This window comes from Pristiophorus japonicus, chromosome 21 (genome assembly GCF_044704955.1).
Source record: "Pristiophorus japonicus isolate sPriJap1 chromosome 21, sPriJap1.hap1, whole genome shotgun sequence".
Classification (NCBI taxonomy): domain Eukaryota; kingdom Metazoa; phylum Chordata; class Chondrichthyes; family Pristiophoridae; genus Pristiophorus; species Pristiophorus japonicus.
This window is the reverse complement of record NC_091997.1, coordinates 79,955,403-79,975,335: the sequence shown is the minus strand read 5'-3', so window position 1 is coordinate 79,975,335 and position 19,933 is coordinate 79,955,403.

The following is a 19,933-nucleotide window of genomic DNA, read 5'->3' as shown; positions in this document are numbered from 1 at the left end:
CAGAATGGGGCTATGGGATGGTTGAGAAGGAAGCGCTTGCATGTGTCTATGGTGTAAAGAAAATGCACCAGTACCTCTTTGGTAGGAAGTTTGAATTAGAGACGGACCATAAGCCACTCACAGCCCTGTTGTCAGACAGCAAGGCTGTCAATGCCAACGCATCAGCTCGCATACAGCGGTGGGCTCTCACGCTAGCGGCTTATGACTACTCCATCCGGCACCGGCCCTGCACTGAAAATTGCGCTGACATGCTCAGCAGGCTCCCACTGGCCACCACCGAGGGGGCAGCTGAGCAAAACGCTGAGATGGTCATGGCTGTCGATGCCTTCAACAGTGCAGGCTCCCCTATCACAGCCCGCCAGATCAAAATCTGGATAAACAGGGATCCCCTCCTATCCCTGATTAAGAAATGTGTCCTGACTGGGGATTGGGCGCCCGCACACGGAGCATGCCCTGAGGAGGTCAGACCGTTCCACAGACGGATGGATGAGTTCTCCATCCAAGCTAACTGCCTACTGTGGGGCAGCCGGGTAGTCATGCCCCAGAAGGGCAGGGTGGCGTTCATCGGGGGACTCCCCAGCGAGCACCCAGGCATTGTGCTGATGAAGGCCATTGCCCGGTCACACGTTTGGTGGCCCGGAATTGACTCAGACCTGGAACATTGTGTTCGCAGGTGCACAACCTGTGCCCAGCTGGGTAATGCCCCCAGGGAGGCCCCGCTCAGCCCATGGCCCTGGCCCACCAAGCCAGGATCACGCATTCACGTTGACTACACGGGCCCGTTCATGGGGAAGATGTTCCTTATCGTTGTAGATGCGTACTCGAAATGGATCGAGTGCATCATCCTGAATTCATGCACGTCATCCACCATCGTGGAAAGCCTATGTGCGATCTTCGCAACCCATGGCTTGCCGGACATCCTGGTTAGTGATTATGGCCGTGTTTCACGAGCTATGAATTCTGGAAGTTTATGTCGGGCAATGGCATCAACCACGTCAGGGCTGCGCCATTCAAGCCGGCCTCCAATGGCCAGGCGGAATGTGCAGTCCAAATCGTTAAGCAAGGAATACTCAGGATTCAAGCACCCTCCCTACAATGCCGCCTATCGCGCCTCCTGCTGGCCTATAGGTCCCACCCACACTTCCTCACGGGGGTCCCGCCCGCAGAGCTACTCATGAAATGGACACTCAAAACTCGGTTGTCCCTCATCCACCCAGTCCTGACCGACATAGTTGAGGGCAAGCGCAAGTCACAAAACAAATATCTTGACCGTAATTTGAGGGGGAGATGTATAAAAATAAATGATCCTGTATTCATCCTCAATCACGCCATGGGGCCCAAATGGCTCGAGGGTACTGTAATTAACAAAGAAGGGAATAGGGTCATTGTGGTAAAACTCAACAATGGCCAGATATGCCGTAAACATCTGGACCAAGTTAAAAAAAAGGTTCAGCAATGACACGGAGGAACCTGAAGACAACCATGAGATGGAGGTCACACTACTGCCAGTGAAAGTGTAACAAAAACAATCAGAGGAATGCACAGTCCCTGAGGTCAGCCTGGACAGGCCGGAATCACCACAGGTGACAGACACTCACATCAGTGTCCAACAACCAGAGCCCCAACTGCGGCGCTCCACGAGGGAGCGTAGACCACCTGAAAGACTAAACCTATGATCCCAATAAGACTTTGGGTGGGGGGGAGGAAGGTGATGTCATGTTTGTAACTACAGTGTAACACCACTGTATTACTGTATACACTCAACTCAGATGCACAGCTTGACCACAGGGGGTGAACTTGTGGGAGACATTCCTTACCTGATCACTCAGGTAGATAAAGGGAGGTCCCACACAGGGTCATCACTTCTGGAGTGCTGTAATAAAGAGTTAAGGTCACGGAGTGGCCTTGTCCCTGAAATGTGCCTCGTGTGGTTTCATGCTATAGAGTTTACAAGTATTGTGTGCAGTTCTGGTCTCCTAATCTGAGGAAGGACGTTCTTGCTATTGAGGGAGTGCAGCGAAGGTTCACCAGACTGATTCCCGGGATAGCAGGACTGACATATGAGGAAAGATTGGATCGACTAGGCTTATACTCACTGGAATTTAGAAGAATGAGAGGGGATTTCATAGAAACGTATAAAATTCTGATGGGACTGGACAGGTTAGATGCAAGAAGAATGTTGGGGAAGTCCAGCAACAGGGGACACAGTCTAAGGATAAGAGATGAGGAGAAACTTTTTCACCCAGAGAGTTGTGAACCTGTGGAATTCTCTGCCACAGAAAGTTGTTGAGGCCAGTTCGTTGGATATATTCAAAAGGGAGTTAGATGTGGCCCTTACAGCTAAAGGGATCGGGGGTATGGAGAGAAGGCTGGGGTTGGGTACTGAGGTTGAATGATCAACCATGATCATATTGAAGGGCGGTGCAGGCTCGAAGGGCCTAATGACCTGCTCTTGCACCTATTTTCTATGTTTCTATGTTTCTATGTTTTGGATGAGTCGTTAAATCGAGGCCCCGTCTGCCCTCTCAGGTGGATGTAAAAGATCCCATGGCACTAAAAAGAGCAGGGGAGTTATCCCTGATGTTCTGGCCGATAGTGATCCCTGAAACAACATCATTAAAAAAATTATTATCGGGTCATTATCACATTGCTGTTTGTGGGAGCTTGCTGTGCGCAAGTTGGCTGCCGCGTTTCCCACAATATAACAGTGACTACACTCCAAGAGTATTTCATTGGCTGTGAAGAGCTCTGGGATGACCTAAGATTGTGAAAGGTGCTATCTAAATGCAAGTTCGTATTAGAATACTGAATGTTTCTTGCTCTTCAGCTGTCAAACCATGCCTGACTCTGTAAACTTCGGCATCAAACTGCAGGCGCCATTTTGGGAATCCTCGCTCCCGTCACGCACCTGGAACACATTTCAGGGACCCGAGTGCCTTATTCAGCGAGCCATACTGCTGGCCCATTCACTTTAATGAATGTTACCCTGACATTCCTGTCGTCAATATATGCTTACAACAACAACTTGTATTTATATAGCGCCTTTAACGTAGTGAAACGTCCCGAGGCGCTTCATAGGAGTATTATGAGATTTAAAAAATTGACACCGAGCCGCATAAGGAGAAATTAGGCCAGGTGAAAGAGGTTGGTTTATAAGGATCGTCTTGAAGGAGGAAAGAGAGGTAGAGAGGTGGAGAGGTTTAGGGAGGGAGTTCCAGAGCTTGGGGCCCAGGCCCACTCAACCATCGAAGGCACGGCCACCGATGGTTGAGTGATTATAATCAGGGATGGTCAAGAGGGCAGAATTAGAGGAGCGCAGACATCTCGGGGGGTTTTGGGGCTGGAGGAGATTACAGAGATAGGGAGGGGCGAGGCCATGGAGGGATTTGAAAACAAAGATGAGAATTTTGAACAAGAAGTCAGGAGAGGACGTACCCTGATTGGGATAGAAGTTCGAGAGACTACATGCAATAAACATGGTCCTACCCATTAGGAATGTCGGTCAAGGGAAATCACGGGACGGATTTTGCTCTTTGCGGCGATAGTGGTGGACCTTCCAATGGCGGACATTTCCACCTGCCCTTTGCCGGCCTCATTAGCCGTGTGTGCCATTGGCCCTGAGCCCTCGCCCTGCCATTTGATTGTATGAAGGCCTCGAGTGTGGTCATCCACTACTGCTTTGTTTGATAAAATGCTGAACCCTTCACCGAAAGAGCAGCGAGCACATTCGGACTGGTTTTCACAGGATGTAGCAAATCATAGGATCATGTAGCATATAAAGAAAAGAAAGACTTGCATTTATATAGCACCTTTCACGACCACCGGGTGTCTCAAAGCGCTTTACAGCCAATGGAGTAGTTTTGGAGTGTAGTCACTGATGTATGTAGGAAATATACGGCACAGAAACAGGCCATTCGGCCCATCCAGTCCATGCCGGCGTTTATGCTCCACTGGAGCCGCCTCCCGTTGTCCTCATCTAAATCTATCAGCATTTCCCTCTATTCCCTTCTCCCTCATATGCTTGTCTAGCCTCCCCTTAAATGCATCAATGCTATTCGCCTCAACCACTCCCTGTGGTAGCGAGTTCCACATTCTCACCGCTCTTTAGGTAAAGAAGTTTACATAAGAACATAAGAAATAGGAGCAAGAGTAGGCCATATGGCCCCTCGAGCCTGCTCCAACATTTAATATGATCGTGGCTGGCCCGATCATGGACTCAGCTCCACTTCCCTGCCCGCTCCCCATGACCCCTTATTCTCTTATCGGTTAAGAAACTGTCTATCTCTGCCTTAGTTTCTTCTGAATTCTCTATTGGATTTCTTGGTGACTATCTTATATTGATGGCCTCTAGTTATGCTCTTCCCCACAAGTGGAAACATTCTCTCTGTACCCACTCTACCAAAACCATTTATAATTTTATAGACCTCTATTAGGTCACCCCTCAGCCTTCCTTTTTCAAGAGAAAAGAGGCCCAGCCTGTTCATCCTTTCCTGAAAGGTGTACCCTCGCGTTTCTGGTATCATTGGGCACTGGTTCTGCACATGGCCTTATCGTCCTTTCCGTTGACTTCAAGGTTAAAATTAGGCCCAACGTTGGTTGAAGACGGAGTTCCCGTCACGTTTGCGGCCAAACGGGAACGGCTCCGAGGATAGCTCCCGGCCGGCAACCGTGAGTTGCTCGTGGGAGCCTGATTCTTCACTCAATCTGGTCTCCCTCTCGATTTGGACTTGTTGAAGTTTTCGTCGGCACCTTTGAGGGCAGCGTCTGAGTAATCATCCATTGCAATCCTTCCAGAAAAGTTTATCGGAAGTAGCCCTGGCCTGCGATGTTGTGTGGCACCGCTCTTTCGGAATGTGGGAGGGAAAAGCCCCCTGTGAGTTACTGTGCTATGAACAACAAAAACCGCAGACACAGCCCGGAGCAAGAGCTTGCTGCACGACTACAGAAATACACCAGAGACAGTGCATTATGGACTCACCCATCAGATTCAATAACACATACTTACTCTGAGTACTACTTAGTCTACTTAATATTTCATTAAATGAGTTTGGTCCCATTGGGCAACACTGTCATTTCCTTTCCTTAACCTCACCGTTCCATTTCTGTCTCTCTTGCATCACTTATTTTTTCGTTTTACCCTTTGCTGCCAGTTAATCTTTTTCTCTCTGTCTCCGTTGCCTTTCCTTCTCTCTGCCCATCTTTCGGATGAGACATTAAATCGAGGCCCCACCTGTTCTCTCAAGTGGATGTAAACGATCCCATGGCGTTATTTCGAAGATGGTCAGGGGAGTTATCCCCGGTGTCTTGGCCAATATTTATCCCTCAATCAACATAACAAAAAAACAGATTATCTGGTCATTATCACATTGCTGTGTGTGGGAGCTTGCTGTGCGCAAATTTCCCACATTACAACAGAGACTACACTCCAAAAGTACTTCATTGGCTGGAAAACGCTTTGAGACATCCGGTGGCCGTGAAAGGCGCTATATAAATGCAAGTCTTTCTTTTCTTTCTTTCTTTCTTTCTTTCTTTCTTTCTTTCTTTCTTTCTTTCTTTCTTTCTTTCTTTCTTTCTTTCTTTCTGTCTTTCTGTCTTTCTATCCTTTTGTCCTTCTGTCTTTCTGTCATAGAAACATAGAAACATAGAAAATAGGTGCAGGAGCAGGCCATTCGGCCCTTCGAGCCTGCACCACCATTCAATAAGATCATGGCTGATCATTCACCTCAGTACCCCTTTCCTGCTTTCTCTCCATACCCCTTGATCCCCTTAACCATAAGGGCCATATCTAACTCCCTCTTGAATATATCCAATGAACTGGCATCAACAACTCTCTGCAGTAGGGAATTCCACAGGTCAACAACTCTCTGAGTGAAGAAGTTTCTCCTCATCTCAGTCCTAAATGGCCTACCCCTTATCCTAAGACTATGTCCCCTGGTTCTGGACTTCCCCAACATCGAGAACATTCTTCCCGCATCTAACGTGTCCAGTCCCGTCAGAATCTTATATGTTTCTATGAGATCCCCTCTCATCCTTCTAAACGCCAGTGAATAAAGGCCCAGTTGATCCAGTCTCTCCTCATATGACAGCCCAGCCATCCCTGGAATCAGTCTGATGAACCTTCGCTGCACTCCCTCAATAGCAAGAACGTCCTTCCTCAGACTAGGAGACCAAAACTGAACACAACATTCCAGGTGAGGCCTCACTAAGGCCCTGTACAACTGCAGTAAGACCTCCCTGCTCTTATACTCAAATCCCCTAGCTATGAAGGCCAACATACCATTTGCCTTCTTTACTGCCTGCTGTACCTGCGTGCCTACTTTCAGTGACTGATGAACCATGACACCCAGGTCTCGTTGCACCTCCCCTTTTTCTAGTCTGCCACCATTCAGATATTATTCTGCCTTTGTATTGTTGCCCCCAAAATGGATAACCTCACATTATCCACATTATATTGCATCTGCCATGTATTTGCCCACTCACCTAATCTGTCCAAGTCACCCTGCAGCCTCTTAGCGTCCTCCTCACAGTTCACACCGCCACCCAGTTTAGTGTCATCTGCAAACTTGGAGATATTACACTCTATTCCTTCATCCAAATCGTTAATGTATATTGTAAAGAGCTGGGGTCCCAGCACTGAACCCTGCGGCACCCCACTAGTAACTGCCTGCCATTCTGAAAAGGACCCATTTATCCCGACTCTCTGCTTCCTGTCTGCCAACCAGTTCTCTATCCACGTCAGTACATTGCCCCCAATACCATGCGCTTTGATTTTGCACACCAATCTCTTGTGCGGGACCTTGTCAAAAGTCTTTTGAAAGTCCAAATACACCACTTCCACTGGTTCTCCCTTATCCACGCTACCAGTTATATCCTCAAAAAATTCCAGAAGATTTGTCAAGCATGATTTCCCTTTCATAAATCCATGCTGACTCGGTCCGATCCTGTCACTGCTTTCCAAATGGGCTGCTATTTCATCCTTAATGATTGATTCCAACATTTTCCCCACTACTGATGTCAGGCTAACCAGTCTATAATTATCCGCTTTCTCTCTCCCTCCTTTTTTAAAAAGTGGCGTTACATTAGCTACCCTCCAGTCCATAGGAACTGATCCAGAGTCGATAGATTGTTGGAAAATGATCACCAATGCATCCACTATTTCTAGGGCCACTTCCTTAAGTACTCTGTCCTTCTATCTTTCTGTCCTTTTATCCTTCTGCCCTTCTGTCTTTCTGTCTTTCTGTCTTTCTATCCTTCTATCCTTCTATCGTTCTGTCCTTCTGTCTTTCTATCTTTCTATCTTTCTTTCTTTCTATCTTTCCTCGATTGATAATGGTGTTCAACATTCTCTGGTTGATGTGCGCTGAAGTTCCCTGAGCTGCAAGAGTGACTCTGGGTGGAGGGAACATGGAAGGGAACATGAACCGATCCCACAAGCCCGGCTTGGGGCTATGCTGGAGTGGAGCACAGCCACATAATCGGCTTGCCAGCAAAGTTGAAGTCCATGGAATAAAAGGGACAGGGGCAGCATGGATAGGGAACTGGCTCAGTGACAGGAAACAGAGAGTAGTGGTGAACGGTTGTTTCTCGGACTGGAGGAAGGTGCTCCCCAGGGGTCGGTACTGGGACCACTGCTTATTCTCTTGATATATATTAATGACTTGGACATGGGTGAACAGGGCACAATTTCAAAATTTGCAAATGACACAAAACTTGGAAGTATAGTGAGCAGTGAGGAAGAGAATGATAAACTTCAGGGGGACATAGGCTGGTGAAATGGGCGGACACGTGGAAGATGAAATTTATCGCAGAAAAGGGTGAAGTGATATATTTTGGTAGAAGGAATGGGGAGAGGAAATATAAACTGAATGGTACAATCCTAAAGGGGGAGCACGAACAGAGAGACCTGGGGGTCTATATGCACAAATCACTGAAGGTGGCAGGGACGGTTGAGAAATCAGTTAAAAAAGCTTACAGGATCCTGGGCTTCATAAATAGAGGCAGAGAGTTGATATTATGACGAACCTGTATAAAACACTGGTTCAGTCTCAATTAAAGTATTGTGTCCAATTCTGCGCACCGCACTTTAGGAAGGATGTGAAGGCCTGAGAGAGGGTGCAGAAAACATAAGAACATAAGAATTAGGAGCAGGAGTCGGCCATTCGGCCCCTCGAGCCTGCTCCGCCATTCAATAAGATCATGACTGATCTTCGACCTCAACTCCACTTTCCTGCACTGTCCCCATATCCCTTGATTCCCTTAATATTCAAAAATCTATCGATCTCTGTCTTGAATATACTGTAAGATTTACGAGAATGATTCCAGGGATGAGGGACTTCAGTGACGTGGATAGACTGGAGAAGCTGGGGTTGTTCCCCTTGGAGCAGAGAAGGTCGAGAGGAGATTTGATCGAGGTGTTCAAAATCCTGAGGGGTCTGGACAGAGTAGATAGAGAGAGACTGTTCCCATTGGTGGAGGGGTCGAGAACCAGAGGATACAGATTTCAGGTGTTTGGCAGAAGAACCAAAGACGACGTAAGAAAAACCTTTTTTTAACGCAGCGAGCAGTTAGGATCTGGGATGCACTGCCTGAGAGGGTTGTGAAGGAATGTTTCTATGTTCCTGTCTTAGCAGATCTCACTTGGAGACTGCCCAATGGGGTGAGGTAGTATCTGAGCTGTTTCAGTTACTGAGGTGCCCTTTATCAGCACAGATCCTCCACTGGACCTCTGACACCACCTCCATCAAAGTGTCTCTCATCGAGTGGTCTTTGGCATTGGTCTGGGATGGGTCCGTGAAGGACAGAGAAACCCTTCAACTAAAATGGAGGTTGTTTCCTCTCCCAATTTCCCTTCTGAATGTCTTCCAAGGGGTCACTGGAGGAGTCGTGAGCCGTAGTGGGGAGTGAGTGCAGAGTCTCTGAGGGAGCAGGCGATGAATTCTAGTGGAGGGGGGGGGGAGCTGCCCCAGGGCAGTCCACTCAGAATGAGGAGGTTTTTCATTTTAGCGTGCAGTTTAATAATACTCGCGAGCTGTCGCCATTTGTACAATCGTTGAACAGTAGAAACATAGAAAATAGGTGCAAGAGCAGGCCATTCGGCCCTTCGAGCCTGCACCGCTATTCAATATGGTCATGGCTGATCATGCAACTTTAGTACCCCACTCCCGCCTTCTCTCCATACCCCCAATCCCTTTAGCCGTAAGGGCCACATCTAACTCCCTCTTGAATATATCCAACGAACTGGATTCAACAACTTTCTGTGGTAGAGAATTCCACAGGTTCACCATTCTCTGGATGAAAAAGTTTCTCCTCATCTCGGTCCTAAATGGCTTACCCCTTATCCTTAGACTGTGACCCCTGGTTCTGGACTTCCCCAACATCACAGCACAGAAGGAGACCATTCGGCCTATCAAGTCTGCGCTGGCTCTTTTGAAGAGCAATCCAGTTAGTGCCACTCCCCCCGCTCTTTCCCCATATCCCTGTAAATTTTTCTTCTTCAAGTATTTATCCAATTCCCCTTTGAAGGCTACGATTGAATCTGCATCTACCGCTCCATCAGGCAGTGCATTCCAAACCATAACCACTCGCTGCATAAAACAAACTTTCTCCTCATGTCTTCTCTGGTTCTTTTACCAATCACCTTAAATCTGTGGCCTTTCATTATCGACCCTTCAACCTTTGGAAACAGTTTCACTTCGTTACTGTCATGTATCTCACATTACTGTATATAACTGTATCTTGCCATGCTATACATGACTGTAACTGGATATGACCTGTAACAATAAGAAGACCTTACCACCAGGGGTGCACTTGCAGGAGACACTCCATACCTGTCCCACTGTGGTATATAAAGGGAGGTCTCAGGCAAGTGCAGCACTGGAGAGCTGGAATTAAAGGTGCAGGTCCTGAGTGACCTTGACTTCAGCATGTGTCTCGTGTAAGTCAGTACATTAGAATCAGGACTTAACAGTGGCGACGAGTTACGGGATCACAGAATCCACAGAATGGCTACTAACAGCTCAGATGAGAAATACAATGCTGGAGACAATTGGGATGACTTTATAGAAAGGCTCCAGCAAAGCTTTGTGACCAAAGACTGGCTGGGTGACAATAAGGCAGACAAGAGAAGAGCCCATCTCTTGACCAGCTGTGGCTCGAAAACATACGCCTTAATGAAAGGCCTGCTGGTACCCGAGAAACCAGCAAGCAAGTCGTTTGAGGAGTTGAGTACACTGGTGAGAGACCACCTGAAGCCAGCGAGCAGCCTACACATGGCCAGACACAGGTTCTACAACTACAGACGCTGTGTGGGCCAAAGCATACCCGACTTCGTGGCGGAACTTCGGAGGCTGGCTAGTTCATGTGAGTTCTCCGATGAACTAAGGAGAGAATTACTGAGAGACTTTTTTATAGAAGGAATAGGCCACGCAGGCATATTCCGAAAGCTTATAGAGACTAAGAACTTGACTCTAGAGGCAGCAGCACTGGTCACACAGATGTTCTTGGCAGGCAAAGAAGAAACGAGGCTGATTTATACTTTGGGTATGACAACCAATGAGGCATCGGAACAAGGGGTTCACATTGTGAAACAAACCGCTACCCCCACACACAGACAAAGGCAGGAGAGCAGGCCTTCAACAGCAGACAGTGGCGCCAGAAGCCATCAAAATCAAAGGCCACATGAACGGCCGATCACACCTCATCAACCCACAATGCGAGCAATCAACAACAGATTGAGAGAAGCTCAAGGGAGATCAGCCAGACTCAGCTCATCCTTCGGAAACAATGGAAACGGTCTGTGTTGGAGATGTGGGGGAAGGCACTCAACCAGGGTGTATCGATTTCAGCATGCCGTTTGCAGAAACTGCAACTACACAGGGCATCTGGCTTGCATGTGCAGAAAAACAGCAGCTCGGCTGGTATACGAATCGGAAGGGTCAGAAAGCGGACCAGAAGACGGTTGGAACAGTGCACGGGACGCCGAGGTACAGAGGGTTAACACGATCAATGTCCACTGTTCTTACACCAAGACGCCTCCAATTATGATGAGGGTTCTACTCAACGGGATACCCGTCAACATGGAACTGGACACGGGGCCAGTCAATCCCTCATGAGCTTTCAACAATTTGAACAGCTGTGGCCGCACAAAAGCAACAGACCAAAACTCACAAAGATCGACACCAAACTAAGGACCTATACTAAAGAAATCGTCCCAGTCCTTGGCAGCGCCATGCTCTCAGTCACACACAAAGGGACAGTGAACCGACTTTCCCTGTGGATTGTCCCCGGGGATCTCCCAGCCCTGTTGGGGAGAAGCTGGCTAGCAGAACTTAATTAGAAATGGGATGATGTTCACGCCATGTTGTCAGAGGAACAGACCTTCTGCTCAACAGTTCTAAGCCGTTTTGAACATCTCTTTCAGCCAGGTGTGGGCACCTTCAAAGGGGCTAAAGTTAGAATCTACATCACACAGAATGCCAGACCGGTCCATCACAAGGCTAGAGCTGTGCCTTATGTGATGAAGGAAAAGATTGAAAACGAACTGACCGGCTTCTGCGGGAAGGCATAATTTCTCCTGTGGAATTCAGCGACTGGGCAAGCCCCATCGTCCCCGTCATTAAGCCTGATGGATCTGTGCGAATCTCTGGGGATTACAAGTCTACCATAAACAGAGTCTCCCTACAGGACCAATACCCGCTGCCCAGAGCGGAGGACCTATTTGCCACGTTGGCTGGAGGAAAACTTTTCTCGAAACTTGACCTCACATCTGCGTAAATGACGCAAGAACTGACCGAAGAGTCTAAGCTACTCACCACCATCAACACACATCGAGGCCTTTTTGTGTACAATCGATGCCCATTCAGCATCAGGTCGGCAGCTGCTATATTCCAGCGCAACATGGAAAGTTTGCTCAAGTCCATCCCAGGGGCGGTTGTGTTTCAAGATGATATACTCATCACGGGCAGGGACACTGACTCTCATCTCCGCAATCTTGAGGAAGTACTAAGTCGATTGGATCGGGTAGGCCTAAGAGTTAAGAAATCCAAGTGTCTGTTTCTCACGCCTGAGGTTGAATTTTTGGGCAGAAGGATTGCCGCTGATGGAATCCGCCTAACTGAATCCAAAACCGAAGCGATTCGCCTGGCACCCAGGTCCCGGAATGTCTCGGAACTGTGCGCCTTTCTCGGGCTACTCAATTACTTTGGGAACTTTATGCAGAACTTGAGCATGCTGCTGGAGCCTCTCCACGTGCTACTCAGAAAGGGGTGCGATTGGTTTTGGGGGGACGCCCAAGAACGCGCCTTCAATAAGGCACGCAACCTTCTGTGTTCCAAGAGTGTTTTAGCCTTTTTTGACCCAGGTAAAAAGTTAGTCCTTACGTGTGATGCATCAGCGTACGGGGTCGGGTGCATTTTACAACATGTCAATAGTGCGGGTAAATTACAACCCATAGCTTATGCCTCCAGGTCACTTTAGCGGGCGGAGCGCGGGTACGGTATGGTTGAGAAGTAGGCGCTCGCGTGCGTGTACGGTGTCAAAAAGATGCACCAATACCTTTTCGGGGTCAAGTTTGCATTAGAAACCGACCACAAACCCGTCACATCCCTACCATCTGAGTGCAAGGCAATCAATGCCAACGCCTCGGCACGCATTCAGCGGTGGGCACTCATGCTGGCGGCTTATGACTACACGATAAGGCACAGACCAGGCACAGACAACTGTGCCGACGCGGTTAGCTGGCTACCCCTGGCGACCACAGAAGGGTCAGACGAACAGGATTGTGAGATGGTCATGGCAATCAATGCCTTTGAATCCACAGGTTCGGCCAAATCAGAGCCTGGACGACCAGCGACCCCACGTTATCTCTAGTTGAAAGATGCGTTTTAACCAGTGATTGGGCAGAGGCTCGCGATGCCTGCCCCGAGGAGGTCAAACCCTTCCATAGGCGCATGCATGAACTCCCACCACAGGCAAACTGCCTGATGTGGGGCAGCGAGTAGTTATGCCCTTATGAGGCAGGGAGGCGTTTGTCCGGGAGCTCCATCGCGAGCACCCGGGGATTCTTATGAAGGCCATAGCCAGATCTCATGTCTGGTGGCCTGGCATTGACGCAGACTTGAAGCTCTGCATCCGTCAGTGCACCATTTGTGCCCAACTCAGTAATGCCTCCAGGGAGGCCCCCCTAAGCCCCTGGCCCTAGCCTACCAAACCGTGGTCGCGGGTACATGTAGACTATGCGGGCCCATTCATGGGCAAAATGTTCCTCGTAGTCATTGATGCATTTTCAAAATGGATCAAGTGCACCATTTTAAACTTGAGCACCACCTCCACCACTGTGGAGAGCCTTAGTACCATGTTTGCAACGCACGGCATTCCTGACATATTGGTCAGTGATAATGGTCCGTGCTTCACCAGCGCAGAATTTCACAATTTTATAGTTGACCACGGTATAAATCACGTTAAGATGACACCTTTCAAGCCGGCCTCCAATGGCCAGGCAGAGCGAGCAGTGCAGATCATTAAACAAGGCATGCTCAGAATCCAAAGTCCCACGCGGCAGAGCCGCCTGTCGCAACTGCTGCTGCCATACAGATCTCGTCCGCATTCATTGACTGGGGTTCCCCCCGCGCAACTATTGATGAAACGAACCTTAAAGACCAGGTTCTCGTTAATCCTCCCAGACATGCATGAAATTGTTGAGGCTAAACGTCAAAAGCTAACTGAGTATCATGACCGAAATTTGAGGGGGAGGTGGAATGAGATAGGGGTCAGAGTGTTTGTGCTAAACTATGGCCGGGGTCCCAAATGGCTTGCAGGGACAGTAACAGACAAAGAGGGAAACAGGCTACTGGTTGTACAAATAGACAATGGCCAAACCTGCCGGAGGCATGTAGACCAAGTAAAAAGTAGATTCACTGGTAACACTGAAGAACCAGAGGTAGACTACTATGTGGAACTCACACCACACCTGGTGGACAGACAGGTGGAACAATCTGAGGAAAGGGCAGTCTCAACAGACAGCCGAGGCGAGATACCAGCAATCACACCGAACGAAACAGACAGCCCAGGCGAGATACCAGCAATCACACCGAACGAAAAACAGGCACCAAGGCAAACAACTGAACCACAACTAAGACGCTCCACGCGAGAGTGCAGACCATCTGAGAGACTGAATCTATAAAGGCAATAAGACCATGGGGGAGGGTGATATCATGTATCTCACATTACTGTATATAACTGTATCTTACCTTGCTATACATGACTGTAACTGGATATGACCTGTAACAATAAGCATACCTTACCACCAGGGGTATACTTTCTGGAGACACTCCATACTTGTCCCACTGAGGTATATAAAGGGAGGTCTCGGGCAAGTGCAGCACTGGAGAGCTGGAATTAAAGGTGCAGGTCCTGAGTGACCTTGACTTCAGCATGTGTCTCATGTAAGTCAGTACATTAGAGTCAGGACTTAACAGTTACTCTATATAAATCCTTCATGATTTTAAACATCTCTTATCAAATCTCCTCTTAGCCTTCTCTGCTCCAAGGAGAACAATCCTAGCTTCTCCAGTCTCTCCACGTAACTGTAATCCCTCATCCTTGGAACTGCTCTAATAAATCTAATTTCATGTAGTCGCCTTCCAGCTTAGCTACAATCAAACTGGAACATGCTGGGCCTACTCGGCAGGTCAGGCAGGCTGAGTGGAGAGAGAAACAGAGTCAATGTTTCAGGTCGATGACCCTTCATAAGAACATAAGAAACAGGAGTAGGAGTAGGCCATAAGGCCCCTCGAGCCTGCTCCGCCATTTAATACGATCATGACTGATCCGATCATGGACTCAGCTCCACTTCCCTGCCCGCTCCCCATAAGCTCTTATTCCTTTATCGGTTAAGAAACTGTCTATCTCTGTCTTAAATTTATTCAATGTCCCGGCTTCCACAGCTCCCTGAGGCAGCGAGTTCCACAGCTTTACGTTAGAACTAGAAAAAGTTGGAGGTTAGTCAGCAAGTGCATAGCCAGAGGAAAGGGTCGGGGATGGGGAAGGTCTGTGATAGGGTGGAAGGCAGGAGAGATTAAATGACAAAAGGGGTGATGGCGCGAGGAAAAAGGGGGCGGTAACGAGACAGGTAAAGAAACGAAAGGTGGGGCCAGAGGAGGTGTAAGTGGTTACAGTACGACAAAGGAGAGGTCATCGACCTGAGACGTGAACTCTGTGTTTCTCTGTCCACAAATGCAGCCTGACCCGCTGAATATTTCCAGCGCTTTCTGTTTTTATTTCAGATTGCCAGCACCCACAGTATTTAGCTTCAGCTTAACTATAATATTGGCCGAGGCCCGAGGATTTGATGCGGTAATTGCTCACAACAGAGAGTTTATTTTGGTAGAATGTAAGTGGATGTGATTGCTTTTGGGACTGAACTAGTTGGAAGTGACACCACAGATACTGTTCGGGGATCTGATTGATCCTTGGCTGTCTTGACTGAAGAAATTTGTTTGGCTTTGGGATGTGATTGGTTGAAGGGAATGTACAGTCACACATCCTTACACTCAGAACTCTCAATAATTATAGACAGGTGCAATTTTCACTTTTAAAACCATTTTTTCATAGAATCACACAGCACTGGAGGAGGCTGTTCGGCCCATCTTACCAGTGCCCCGCTCTCTGAAAGAGCTATCCGACTACCCTGCTCTTTCCCCATAGCCCCGCAAATATTACCCGTACCTTTTTGTGAGACAGATTTTAGTTGATCACCTTAAAATGAAACATAGAATCAGAGAATCAGAGAATAGTTACAGCACAGAGGGAGGCCATTCGGCCCATTGAGCCCGTGCCGGCTCTCTGCAAGGGCATTTCAGCCAGTCCCACTCCCACGTGATATCAGAGGCATGATTAGGCAGAGTCAACATGGTTTTATGAAAGGAAAATCATGTTTGACAAACGTATAGAGTTTTTTGAAGATGTAACTAACAGGATAGATAAAGGGGAGCCAGTGGATGTAATATATTTGGATTTCTAAAAGGCATTCGATAAGGTGCCAGATAAAAGTTGTTGTGCAACGTGGAGTTGGGGGTAATGTACCAGCATGGATAGAGGATTGGTTAACGGACAGAAAACAGAGAGTCGGGATAAATGGGTCATTTTCAGATTGGCAGGCTGTACCTGGTGGGGTGCCGCAAGAATCGATGCTTGGGCCTCAGCTATTCACAATCTATATTAACGACTTAGATTAAGGTGCAAAGAATCCATGTTTGCTGACGATACAAAGCTAGGTGGGAAACTAAGCTGTGGGGAGGAAGCAAAGAGACTGCAGAGGGATATAGACATGTTAAGTAAGAGGGCAATAAGGCGGCAGATGGAGTTTAATGTGGGGAAGTGTGAAGTTATTCACTTTGGTCGGAAGAACAGAAAAGCAGAATATGTTTTAAATGGTGAGAAGCTATTAAATGTTGGTGTTCGGGGATATTTAGGTGACCGACGACAAGATTACCCAGTAATTGCCCTGCAGCCTGATTAGGGTTGGCAATCATTTGGGGGCGGGACTTCCTACACAGAAGTCCCGCCCCCGCCGTTCAATTGGGCTTACCGTCCCCTAAAGGAAGTGGAGGTCAATCTCGCGCGTTCCACTTCCTTTAGGGGTGGGTCCGGGGGCGATGCTGGGGTGAGTTGTGCAGCGCTACGCCCACATTCCACGCAGCACTGTTGCGCCTCAACGCCTCTCCCCCTTTGGGTAAGGGGAGGAGGGTCGCTGCACACTCTGCAAGGCCTCTGACAGCCTCCACCACGCCACCAGGGCAGTGTGCAACTCGGCCTGCAGCCCCGGCACCCAAAGCGGAGTGCCGGCCTGCACGATGGCGGTTCGGATCATGCCAAAACGGAGGTAGGGAAGCTGACCCGAGCGTCGGCGGAAAGAGCAAGATGGTGGGCAAGGGGCGCTGGCGACCCCCACAGCCCCGTTAACCTCCGACCCCGTGAGCGGAGGCCAGCCGGCCTCGTGGTTCGACGCACGGTGCTGAAGGGCCGTCGCACGCGGCGATGACATCATCACGGGTTGCGCGGTGGCCCGGGGGGTCCTGCCCGTGGGTTTGCGCGGGGCAGCAATTTCCCGGGAGCCAGTAACGCCCCCACCCCAGGCAAAAGTGTCTTGCACCTTGTTTAGCGCCCCCCGGAGGCGGCAATTTTGTCCCCAGAGAGTTAGCATGCAGGTACAGCGAGCAATAAGGAAGGCAAATAGCATTGTGTCCTTTATTGTAGGGGAGGTTGGAGTATAAGAGTAAGGAAGTCTTGCTACAATTGTACAGGGCCTTGGGGAGACCACACCTGGACACAGTTCTGGTCTCCTTATCTAAGGAAGGATATACTTACCTTGGAGGCGGTGCAACGAAGGTTCACTAGATTGATTCCTGGGGTGAGAGGGCTGTCTTATGATGAGAGATTGTGTAGAATGGGCCGATACGCTCTGGAGTTTAGAAGAATGAGAGATGATCTCGTTGAAACATACAAGATTCTGAGGGGGATTGACAGGGTAGATGCTGAGAGGTTGCTTCCCCCGGGCTTGAGAGTCTAGAACCAGGGGGCACAGTCTCAGGATAAGGGGTCGGCCATTTCAGTCTAAGATGAGGAGGAATTTCTTCACTCAGAGGGTTGAGTCAAAGGGCTGTGGATGCTCAGGATATTCAAGGCTGGGATCAATAGATTTTTGGAGTCTAGTTGTATCTAGGGATATGGGTACAGGGCAGGATAATGGAGTTGAGGTCGAAGATCAGTCATGATCTTATTGAATGGTGGAGCAGGCTCGAGGGGCCGAATGGCTCACGACTGCTCCTATTTCTTATGACATGTCAGAGAGAAAGGCCATTTTGAATGTAGACACTGAAAAACAGCCAGTGCAGATGTTAGGATCTGTCAGTGTTACGCTTTAGATAAATAATCAGGCTAATTGGGTTGTTTCTCAAAGTCTTCAAAAATGTCCTCCGTTTCTGAGTGACCTTTAGCTCTTTTTTTTCTCAAGTCCATTTGATAGATCGGCAAGTGACAGTGACATTCCACCAGCCCAGCTGGGGAACAGTTGTTCTTTGCTAAATCGGGAACTGGATTGTAATCAGATCACTTACATTTTAAATGGCAGAACTGAGTCTTTATTTGACCAGAAACTTGGAGCTAACTGAAGATTTCCCTTTGCCAACGATGACAAAATAGCAATAATATTGGTCGGATTCCACCTTGTGTTATTTTAGACCGGAGTGAATAACTAAACTGAACCTTGTTTAATCACAACCAACTAACCGTGACAGAAATTCAAGAGCTCTCATTCAGTTACCGATGTGCCGTTATTTCAGCACCATTTACCGTTCGAACATTCTTTCAATAAGATTCCATTGATTTAGTTTACAAAAAGCCCCACTCTTAACTTCCTCTCCTCAATCAGGCCAAATCGGCAGGGTTCAGAGCTGTTGGCTTGAACTGCCACACTTAATAGGCTGCAGCTTTATCGTAAGCATGCTATTTTTGTTAATATCGTGCAACTAGTGTACCGACGGATGAATTAACTGTTGCCCTGTTCCCAGCGAGGAAACTACGCTCCCATTCTGGATAGCAAGCTGGATACAAAGCAGAAAACAGAGAGCAGGGGTTATAGGTAGTTGCTCGATTGGCAAAAGGTGGGAAGATGCACCTACAGCAACTCCCCTAGGCTTCTTCGACAAATCCCCGACCTCTACCACCTAGAAGGACAAGGGCAGTAGGCGCATGGGAACACCACCACCTCCACATTCCCCTCTGTAATGTATGCACCTGTGAGTATGCTCACAGGTTTGTAGAGCTTGTAGTGCAAAAAGAGTTGTAGAGCTTGTAGTTGCATTGTGAGTGGCTTAACCAGTCACGTGATGTTCACAAGACAATAAAACCCCAGCCTGTTGGGTCTAGGTCATCCACGATGAGGTATGCAGTTGTGAGCCTAGTGGATGAACTGGTAATGTGTCGTGTGATTGCTAAACCTTTGCTAATTAAGCAACTAGTTCTCAATAGCAATGTGTTGCTATGAATTCTTAAGCAAAGAACCCATGAAGCAACTACATTACACCCTCTAAATCACACACCATCCCGACTTGGAAATATATCGGCCGTTCCTTCATCGTCGCTGGGTCAAAATCCTGGAACTCCCTCCCTAACAGCACTGTAGGAGCACCTTCACCACATGGACTGCAGCAGTTCAAGAAGGCAGCTCACCACCATCTTCTCAAGGGGCAATTAGGGATGGGCAATAAATGCCGGCCTTGCCAGCAATGCCCACATCCCGTGAACAAATAAAAAAAGTGGTGTTCCACAAGGATCAGTGCTTGTTCACTATTTACATAAATAATTTGTACTTGGGGATCAGAGGAACAAATTCAAAATTTGTGAATGACACCAAATTGGGGTGTCTAGTTAATACAGATGGCGACAAAATACAGGAAGATATTAATAAACTTGCAGAATGGGTGTATAATTGGCAAGTTAACTTCACTGTGGATAAGTGTGCGGTGATACATTTTGGTAGGAAGAATAAGGAGGCCACGTACTCCTTGGGAAATGAGGGGGAGAAATTGCGTGGCGCCCCCTGTGGGGCGATAACTGTTGCGGTAGCACCATAATATTGCCGGGTGCTACGCGAGCGCTACCGCTTCCCTTGGAGCGCTAAAGTCGGCAAGAGGGGCGGTAGCAGGCAATATCGAGGGCAGCGCTGTCAGGAACAGAGGCTCTGCCCCAACCTTACGGTGAAGGACCATCGCTGCAGGCTCTGCATTGAAACCATATCCCTCGCCACCGACGGCAGCCACGATCCACGCTGATCAACCCCAAGCACACTAACAACATGCAGGGCTGATCAACCGCGGCACATCAAGACATTGAAAGCACCACCTAAGGGGAAACATTCTTTTTTTTAATCACATGA